This window comes from Chiloscyllium punctatum, chromosome 14, assembly GCF_047496795.1.
Source record: "Chiloscyllium punctatum isolate Juve2018m chromosome 14, sChiPun1.3, whole genome shotgun sequence".
In the NCBI taxonomy this organism is placed as follows: Eukaryota; Metazoa; Chordata; class Chondrichthyes; order Orectolobiformes; family Hemiscylliidae; genus Chiloscyllium; species Chiloscyllium punctatum.
In genome coordinates, this window is record NC_092752.1 from 93,414,093 (window position 1) to 93,425,175 (window position 11,083).

Consider the following 11,083-nt stretch of genomic DNA (forward strand, 5'->3'; position numbering starts at 1 on the left):
CCCCACACTCTATCCGGCCCACTGTCTCTCTGTCTCTCTCTCTCCCCGATTATTTCTTTATCTCGCCCACTCGCCCTCTCCCAGCCCTGAATCCCGTCCCACTGTCTCTGTCTCCCACGATATCTACACCCCATTCTATCTCACCCCATTCTCTCACTCCCACTCTCTTTTATGCCCACTCTCACTCACCCCACTCTCTTTCCCCAATCTCCCCCTCCCTCTCACTCCCTGCCCAACTCTCTCTAGTTCCCCATTCTCTCTCAAACAATTCTCTCTCTCCCTGCCACTCTCTCTCCCCACCCATATCTCTTCCCAATCTCTCTCTCCCATCCATTCTCTCTCTTTTTGTATTCGACGCCTTCCCTGTCTTACCCAGTCTCTCTCCTCCAAATCCTCATTCCCCTCCCACTGTTGCTCCCTCCTCCACTCTCATTTCCCCACTCTCTCTCTGTCTCTCTCACTTCTCACGCTCTCTCTCCAGCCCATTCTCACAGTCTCTGTCCGCCACTCTCTCTCAGTTCCCAATTCTCTGTCTCTTCTCTCCACACTCTCCCCGAACTCTCTGTCCCTCTCTGTCTCCCCCACTATATCTCTGTCTTCCCTTACTCTCTGTTCCACCCACACTTTCTCTCTCTGACCTCCAGCCTTTTCGTATCTCGCCCATTCACTCTCTCCTCCCCACCAGCTATCACACCCCTTCTAACTTGTTTCTCTCGCTGCTCCAACTCTCTATACCTCCATTCTAACTTGCCCATTCTCTCTCTGCTTTCACTCTTTCTCTCCCACACTCACTGACGCCCACACTCTCTCTCTTGGCCCCAATCTCTCCCTACCTCCCCAATTCTCTCTGTCCCCATGCACTCGCAAATAATTCTCTCTCTCCCCCAGCTCTCTGTCCCATCCTCACTGTTTCTCCCCCACTTTCTCACTCACATTCTCTCAATTGCCCACTCTCTCCCCATTCTCTCTCGCCCCCTCTCTCTCCGCGACCCTCTTTCACACACTCTCTCACCCTACTCTCACCCCCAACTGTCTCACCCCAACTCCCTCTCTCCCACTCTCTGCCCCAACTCTCTCTTCTGTCCCCACAACCTATCTCCCCAACTGTCTCTCTCCTACTCTCTCTCGCCCACATTCTCTTCCAACTAAATTTTCCTCACTCTCTTTATTCCCCCACACTCTCTCCCCTCCATTCGCTCTTATCCACTCTGTCTCTCTGCCCCTCTCTCTCTACCCACTCTCTCTCTCTTCCCCACTCTCCCCCACTACTTACAATGTCTCACCACAACTCTCCCGTCCCTCCACACTTTCTGTCTCCTGCACTCTGTCTATCACTGTAAACCAACACTTTTTTCTCCCCATTCTCTCTCTACTCCCACTCTCAATCCCCCAAATTTCAATAACTTCCTACGCTCTTTCGCCCCAATCTCTCTATTTCCCCAGTCTCTCGCTTTCTCCTCCCCACACTCTCTCCCCGACTCTTTCTCGCCTACTCTCTCACTCTCCCTCTCTTGCTCCCCCATCTCTCTCTACCCCCATTCTTTCTCGGACCACCCCACTCTCGATCACCATCTAAACCATTCAATCTCCCCTACTCTATCTCTCCTACTCTCTTCTTCTTCCCAATATCCATTTCTGCCCCAAATAGGTCTCTCTAGCTCCACTCTCTGTACCCCACACTTTCTCCAACTCGCCCACTCTCTTTTTCTCTCTCTGAGAACATTCCCACTCGCTCACTCTCTCTCCACCCCACTCTCTCTCACTTTCTCCACTATTTATCTCTCTATTTCTCCACTCTCTTTCTCTCTCCCATGTACTACTTCTCTCTGCTTCCCCATCTCTCTCCTCTCTCTGTCCTGCCCACTCTCTCTGTCCACAACTCATCCTCTATCTCTCCCACTCTCTCTCATCCCTCAGCTCTCAATCCCCTCCCACTCTGGCTGCTCCCCTCTCTCTCATTCCCCATTGTCTCCTTCTCCGCTCTTTTTCCCTCTCTCTCTATCTCCTTTTTTTCTTGCTTTCTCCCCCCACCCACTATGTCTCCCCCTCCGCTTTCTATCTCTGTCCAAATCACTCTTTCCCTCTACTCGGTCTCCCTACTCTCTCTCCCCGACACTTTCTAACTCTCTCATGCTTTCTCCCTCTACGCCCACTGCCCATTTTCTGTCTCTCTCTCTCGCCCCTACACTCTCACTCCAGCTCAATCTCTCTCTCTCTCTCTCTCCCTGACTCCTACTCTTTCTCTATCCCACCCACTCTATCACTGCCCCAGCTCATAATCCCCTCCCACGCTCACTCCTCCACTATCTCCACACCCCACGTTCTCTCTCTACAGACTCAATCTCTCTATCTCTTCACTCTCTCTCTGCCCTCACTCGCTCTGCCCACTCTCCACTATTCTCTCTTTCCCGCACTCTCTCTCCCCCACTCACTCTCTACCCTACTCTCTTTCTTCACCCACATCTCTCTACTGCCACAGTAGCTCTGTACAGCCCCATATTCCCTCTCCCTACTCTCTCTCTCCCTCACTCTCTATCTCTTCACCTCCTATCACTTCCGAACTCTCTTTTGCAGCAGAGAGCGGCGGGAGCTGAGCGGAAGTGAAGTCGGAGCGCAGAGTTAGTTTGGAAGATAAGTGATTATTATTTAAGAACTTACCTCTTCGCCAACAGTCTTTTTGCAGCAGAGAGCGGGAGCTGGGCGGAAGTGAAGTTGGAGCACAGAGCCGGTTGGGAAGGTAAGTGATTGTTACTTGAGGACCTCAGACTCATCCGAGAGATCGAGTTTTTTCTGGACAGGACGTTCAGCGAGGTTATTACACCGACCATACCAGAAGAGAGCAGAAGAGAGAAGACGATGAGGAAGGCAGAGAGGAGACAGGTGCGAGAGACCGTGGGGCAAGTACCTGTCAGAAACAAGTTGAAACTTTTCGAAACAGTAGAAACTGATGACACTGGCAGTCCACGAGGCGGTCAGGTCTGTCAATCAAAAGTTGGCGTGGAGGCAGAGCTGAGGAGTCAGACATCGCACAGAGCCGTGGTGATAGGAGGCTCCATAGTGAGAGGAACTGAACGGGGATTGTGGGGCATCAGGCGGGATTTAAGGATGGTGTGTTGCCTGCCTCAAATGCGAAGGTGAAGAGCCAGAAATGGTGGTACATGTCGGCACAAATGATGTTGGGAAGAAGTAAAGGAACGTACTACAGCGGGACCTCGGAGAACTAGGAAGAAGGCTGAAAAGTAGGACGTCCAGATTGGTTATCTCCGGTTTGCATCCAGTTCCTCGGGCTGGAGAGGCCAGGAACAGGAAGATAATGGACTTGAATGTGTGGCTGGGGATCTCGTGCAGGAAGCAAGGATTTAAATTCTTGGATCCCGGGGGTATGTTTTGAGGTATGCATAAATTAGACAAAAGAGACAGTTTGCACCTTCATAAATTGGGGACCAGCATTCTGGCAGGCAGGTTAGCTACTGCAACACAGCTGCCTTTAAACTAAATAACGGGGGAGGGGACAAACTGGAAGTTTAGGAAGAAAATTGAAGGGAAATTTAGAACAAGGGAAGTCTGGAAAGACAACGGTATCAATGAGATAGAAAACTCAAAAAGGGATCATGTCATAAGGTTGAGTGAAATAGGGGCTGATAGGAAGGGTGAGGGCAGTAACATATTAAAAATAATATATATTAATGCACGAAGTATTAGAAATAAGATGCATGAGATTGAGGCTCTTTTGGAAATTGGCAACTATGATAGTGTGGGGAAAACTGAGACATGGCTTCAAGTGGACAGGACCTGGGTAATGCATAAATAAGGCTATATGTGCTATTGTAAGGACAGACTGACGGGCAGAGGGGTCAAGGTGGTCCTGTTGGTAAGGGATGATATTCAGTCCCTTGTGCGGGGGGATCTAGAATCAGGGGATGTAGAATCAGTATGCATAGAACTGAGAAATCCTAAGGTTAGAAAGACTCTCTTGGGAGTTATCTACAGGCCCCCAAACAGTCGTCTGGATGTCGGATGTAAGTTGAATCAGGAGCTGAAATTGGCCTGTCTCAAAGATGTTACTACAGTTGTTATGGGGGATTTCAACATGCAGGTAGACTGGGAGAATCAGGATGATATTGGACCTCAAGAAAGAGACTTTGTGGAGTACCTCCCAGATGGATTTTTCGAACAGCTGGTGCTGGAGCCTACCAGGTAGAAGGCAATTCTGGATCTGGTATTGTGCTATGAACCAGAATTGATCAGGGTCCTCAAAGTGAAGGAGCCATTAGGAGGTAGTGACCACAATACAATAAGCTTCAATCTGCAATTTGAAAGGGAGAAGGTACAATCGGTAGTGACAATATTTCAGTTGAATAATGGGAACTATGGAGCTATGAGGGAGTAGCTGGCCAAAGTTCAATGGTACAATACCTTTGCAGGGCTGAAAGTGGAGGAACAATGGCAAATATTTATGGGTATAATGCAGAAGATGTTGGATCAGTTCATTCCAAAAACGAAGAAAGATCCTATCAGGAGGCAAGGGTGGCCGTGGCTGACGAGGGAAGTTAAGAAATATATAAAGTCAAAAGGGACAAATTATAACATAGCAAAGATGAGTGGGAAAATGGAGGACTGGGAAGCTTTTAAAGAACAACAGAGGATTACTAAGAAGGAAATACGCAGAGGACAAATGACGTACTAGTTAAACTGGCCAAAAATAAAAAGGAGGATAGTAAAAGCCTTTTTTTAGGTATGTGAAAGGGAAAAAAATGTTTAAGACTAAAATTCGGCCCTTGAAGACAGAAACTGGGGAATGTATTACGGGAAACAAAGAAATGGCAGAAGAGTTTATTTGGCACTTCAGGTCTGTGTTCACTGGGGAAGACACAAGCAATCGCCCTGAGGTAACAGTGGCTGAAGGACATGAACTGAAGAGAATTGATATTTGCCAGGAATTGGTGTTGGAGAGACTGTTAGATCTGAAGGCTGATAAGTCCCTGAGGCCTGATGGTCTACATCCCAGGGTACTAAAGAGGTGGTTCTAGATATCGTGGATGCGTTGGTGATTATTTTCCAAAGTTCACTATATTCAGGATCAGTACCTGCGGATTGGAGGGTGGCTAATGTTGTACCACATTTTAAGAAAGGAGCGAGAGAGAAAGCAGGAAATTATAGATCAGTTAGTCTGACCTCAGTGGTGGGAAAGATGCTGGAGTCAATTATAAAGAATGAAATTAAGACTCATCTGGATAGCAGTAACAGGATAGGTCAGAGTCTGCATGGATTTATGAATGGGAAATCATGCTTGACTAAGCTTCTGGAATTTTTTGAGGATATAACTCTGAAGATGGACAAGGGAGATCCAGTGGATGCAGTGTACCTGGACTTTTAGAAAGCCTTTGATAAAGTCCCACACAGGAGGTTAGTGAGCAAAATGAGGGCGCATGGTATTGGGGGCAAAGTACTGACTTGGATTGAAAATTGGTTGGCTGACAGGAAACAAAGATTAGTGATAAACGGCTTCCTTTTTGAAAGGCAGGCAGTGACCAGTGGGGTACCGCAGGGATCAGTGCTGGGACCGCAGCTTTTTACAAATTATATATTAATGATATAGAAGATGGTATTAATAGTAACATCAGCAAAGTTGCTGATGATGTAAACCTGGGTGGCAGGGTGAAATGTGAGGAGGATGTTTGGAGATTACAGGGTGATTTGGGCCGGTTAGGTGATTGGACAGATGCATGGCAAATGCAGTTAAATGTGGATAAATGTGTGGTTATGCACTTTGGTGGCAAGAACATGAAGGCAGATTATTACCTAAATGAAGTCAAGTTAGGTAAAGGGGCAGTACAGAGAGATTTGGTTGTTCTTGTACACCAGTCAATGAAGGCAAACATGCAGGTACAGCAGGTAATGAAGAAATCTAATAGCATGCTGGCCTTCATAACAAGAGGGTTTGGGTATAGAAGCAAAGAGTTTCTTCTGCAGCTGTACAGGGCCCTGGTGAGACCACAGCTGGAATATTGTGTGCATTTCTGGTCTCCAAATTTGAGGAAAGACATTCTCGCTATTGAGGGAGTGCAGTGTAGGTTCACGAGGTCAATTGCTGGAATTGCGGGACTATCTTGTGTTGAAAGAGTGGAACGACTTAGCTTATATACTCTTGGGTTTAGAAGACTGAAAGGGGATCTGATTGAGACATATAAGATTATTAAAGGATTGGACACTCTGGAGGCAGGAAACATGTTTCTGCTAATGGGTGAGTCCCGAACCAGAAGACACAGCTTAAAAATAAGGAGTAGGCCATTTAGGACAGAGATGAGGAGAAACGTATTTACCCAGAGAGTGGTGTGTGTGTGTGTGGAATGCTCTGCCACAGAAGGCAGTGGAGGCCCATGCTCTCGAATACTCTTTCAATGTTTTTCATCTGCTGCGCTTTACGTTGGCAGCTTTTGGTACCCCATGCAATTTCAGTTTTCCACTTTCGTGGACAACTGTTACATTGGAAATTTGGCTTCTTAATTTTGTACGAAGTTCCTCACAATAATTGTGCAGGACCTATTCCTCGTTCTGAATGCGTCATTGGTACGTACATCGAGAGTGTACTGCTGGAAAAGTACAGCCGCTCAGGCAGCTTTCGAGGAGCAGGAGAATCGCCGTTTCGGACACAAATCCCCCAACAGGAAGGGTTGACATGATGCGCTTTGTTAGCACCACATCTCGACTCTGGAAGCCAGCATCTGCAGTCGTCACTTTGTCATGTTTGGTACTGAAATGTCAACTTCAAAATAATGAACCCTCCCCCCTTCCATTGTAAGTTCCTTTTCTCCCCTGAGCAGCTTTCCTAATCCTTTCAATGGCTGGGCAGGAATCTGGACTCTTGTTCAATACTGCAGAAAAAAAAGTCAATACCCCTCACTATACTGTTTCCTCATCCTAGGTTTATTATTCTTCTCCAGAAGGTAATGTCTTACTCAATTGTGGTGCAGTCGTCAGTGAGCTCATCCATCCCTCAACCATCAAACTCCTCCAAAGAAGGTGGAAGAACCAAACATCCGCTGAATAACAGGAAAGGCGGCGTCTCCTCCACCTTTTCGGTCCCCAGATGTATGACAGCTGCACCCTACCTTACATCAATATTGATCAAATTGGAAGACCATAACCTTAGGACTGCGGATGCCACCTCAAAAATGTATCAAATGTACATTGAAACCTCACTGGTGCACTGCAGTGTCTTCATCTTGGTCAGTAATTTATGAACTCTAAGGAGAATATCTTCAAGATTAACTTATCCTTTATCCAATAGCCCGCATAAATCCCACACCCAACAGTCACCACACATCACCTGTTCTGTCATTGCCATTACATGAAACTTCAATTTTTTAAGGTAATTGATCATGAATAAACTATGTACTCCCACTCAAAAGTATTAATGCTCTGAAACTTAAGAAAAAATAAGGGAAAAAGTATGATTTTAAAAGGAAAAGCAAGGGAACAAACAATCGCCATTCAATCACGAACCCTTTTCACTGAGATTCCATGTTATTTTTTCTCAACTTCATGCTTTTGGGGTTTGAAAGTGTTCACAGAGCTGACTTCTTGATGGCTTTCTGAGAGTCAACTTCCAGCTTGTGTTCAGCTGCAGAGTGAAAAATTAATAAAAGAAAGGATTTCCTAAAATCCCTCACTCACCGAACTCTCCAATGTGCACTCAGTTTCAGATGTACTACACGACTGCTTTGGAGGACTATAGATTACAAACGTAGGGAGACAAAAAGAGATCTATGAGTTCATTCCAAACTCCATTGGTATGTTTGCTGATTGTACACCATGGTTGAGCAGAAGGGATAACTAACTAGTTAATATATTCACATTAAGTTTTTACAGTACACCTGCCCACAAAATTCTCTGACTGTAGCCGTTATGCAGCATTTTTAAATTCCACATCCTGCAGAGACAACTGCAGAGAGGTAGCAGCATTTTAGAACATAAGATGACTGTGTCACCAGGGATTTTCCCACAAACCAAAGTGCCATCCATGAAAGCCAGCAGCTCTCCAATACTCAGTGTGGCCAGATGAATGGTTTCTACATTAAAAGGTGAAAGGAATGTTCTCTGTCTGGCCTGACAAGCTGTCAGTGTGACAAAGCAACTGAGCCAAATAACTAAGATTAATGAAAAAGTCAATAATGCAAACATTCCACATGAAGTAAACAGAGTGATAAAAGAGATGTGATGACAGTATTCCTCTCGCGTGAATGTGAAAATATTGTATCTTCGATTTAATCACTATAACTTGTGAGATCTTTTCAATCTATGAATAAAGCCTACCCAAGACCCACATGTTCGGAAGAAGGGTCACCGACCCCAAAACATTATCTCGCATTTCTCTCCATAGATGCTGACAGACTTCCGGAGTTTTTCCAGCAATTTCTGTTTCAGTTTCCACTGAAAACTGTATTTACTTTCCCCTCTAACAGAATCTCTTCGTGGAATGCCACAGGCCTTTGAAAAGTGTAAGGTTGACTTTGAGCTGACTTGATATTTCTGCTTCAGTACACCGTAAAATAAACTTATCTGCAAAAGATGCCGATCACAAAAGTTAACTTTGATACAGACAAAAGCGAGAACACGCTCAGGACATTAAACGCCAAAGACTGATCTGTTGTGCAGTGCTACGCTTACACATATAGCAGAGACCTATCGATTCTATTCTGAGTCAGTCATTACGCTGTGCGATTCGAGTTCAGTCAAGCTCACCTTTAGAAAGTCAACAGTTTTTATCACAATCTGAAAACTTATCAATACATCCACTCAGGGCAAATTAATGCCACTGGAGCCTGTATAATCACGTGGGTTGCAGCGTGCAGAAGTCACCGCCGAGATTATGAATGTCAGTAATCTTTGAAAGGGAACAGTCATCATTATTAGTGCGGAGGCACTCTCATTATACAACATCTTCATCTGTTCAGAATGCGTATACTGCTGAAGCAATAATTGTTGTTTGTTTTGTAGCTTTAATCAAGGTCTTTTCTAACTTATGTATCATGGTGTATTTTAATTTACAAATCCTCATTCAATAAAAATGCATAAATACCGTCGCTGCAAGAGCAGGGCAGTTTTTGGTAATATTACAACTATGAAAGCACTCCCTGAGTCCCCAAAACCTGTCCACATATAATAAGGACAAGTGAGCCTTATAGACGGATCATTCCCCATTTGTCCAGACAGGTGCAGTTCCAAATCCACTCAGCAGCACGATGGTACAGTGGTGAGCACTGCTTCCTCACAGCGCCAGAAGCCCAGCTTCACATTCCCGCCTCGGGCAAGTGCCTGTGTGGAGTTTGCGCATTCTCCCCGTGTCTCCGTGGGTTTCCTCCGGGTTCTCCGGTTTCCTCCCACAGTCCAAAGATGTGCAGGTGAGGTGAACTGGCCATGCTAAATTCCCGGAAGTGTTGGGTGAAAGGATAAATTTATCCCTCTTTGGGGGCTTGGTATTGGCTCAGATGGCCTGTTTCCACACTGTATAACATCTAATTTCTAAATAAAAGTAAGAATCAGAAGTTGTGGGAAATACGTAGATTTGGCTGCATCTGTATAGTGAAATCCATGTTATGGTTTTGTACCCCAGGTTTTGTCATCTCAGGAAATGGCTGAAGAAGGGCTTTTGCCCGAAACGTCGATTCTCCGGCTCCTTGGATGCTGCCTGACCTGCTGCGCTTTTCCAGCAACACATTTTTCAGCTCTGATCTCCAGCGTCTGCAGTCCTCACTTTCTCCTACTTAATCCATTTAGCACAAATCATTTTGCAAAGCTTCCTTTACCGACGATAGGCAATTCTGTTGAATACATACTTGGAAAGTTAATCCCTCACTTCCTTTGACAATGTCACTGATACTCCTTCGAACCTTTTATTTGATGCATGGATCACCGCAATCTGTGCATGGCTTTCACTTCCCGAGACCGGTGGTTGGTATGTCAAAACAATGTCCATTGTGTGAGGAAGCTCAGGGTGATTGTACAGCTCACGGAGGAAATTAACTATTACTATCGCAGGAAATGTTTGAGTTGTTGAAGTGCTCCATTATATCTACCCAATAATATTGAATTATATCTCCAAGTTGCGACATATTCTTCGTCTATATCCTTCCCACTATTCGGTGGTCGTTAGATCGCACTGAACAATGCAATTATATATTTTCTATCTCCAGTTTTAATGAAAGCTCAGAATCGAACCAAAAAAATCACAAAATGCCTGGAAAAAAAATCACCAGTTTTGTCAGCATCTGTGAATGAAAGCAGCATCATTTAACTCAAAAACTTCAATCTCTGTCCTCTCCACAGATAGAGCCATGCCTGCTCAGTTCCTCCAATGATTTCTGATTTTGTTTCAGATTTCCAGCACACAGAACCCTTTATTTTGTCTTTATCCATCCGACATTGGGAGGCCGTTCGACTGCACTGAGTTGCAAATTAATCTCACTGATTATAAATGTTCACCCCAACACGCACAAAGTCTTCACAATTTTCTCTTAACTTTTCTTTTCGTTTTCTAAACTTTATTTTGTACTTTGGGCCTTTTTATCTCAAATGTCTTTTCAGATTTCACTTTTCCAAACAACTGTTATCTGTGAGGTCTGGCCATTTAATTTCGTGCCATACTCCTCACAATAAGTGTGCAGAACATCTTCCTTTTTCTGTCTTCATCGTACATGCTGACACATCAGCCTCACGATGACTGAATTCTCCACTTCCGTTGGAAGTTGCTCATCAGCTATGAGCAGCTGTCGCAAGCCCTTTCAACGATTAGGCAAGAGTGTGTTCTGGACTCTTGTTAATTCCCACAGAATACATTGTCAATACACTTCACCATGTTACATCCTAATGCTACTGCACTTCATTCTGCACCAGACGTGAAAGCCTCCCTATATTACGGCGTAGTGGGCAGTCCGCTGAACAATCCTGCAGTCCTCGCCTTCATCTAAATATGGTGCAAATACCAAAGATCTGCTGGACACCAGCAAAAGCGGCGTCTCCTCCACCTCCTGGGTTCACAGACCGACCACAGCTACACTCTCCAGTACCTCAGCACTGACCA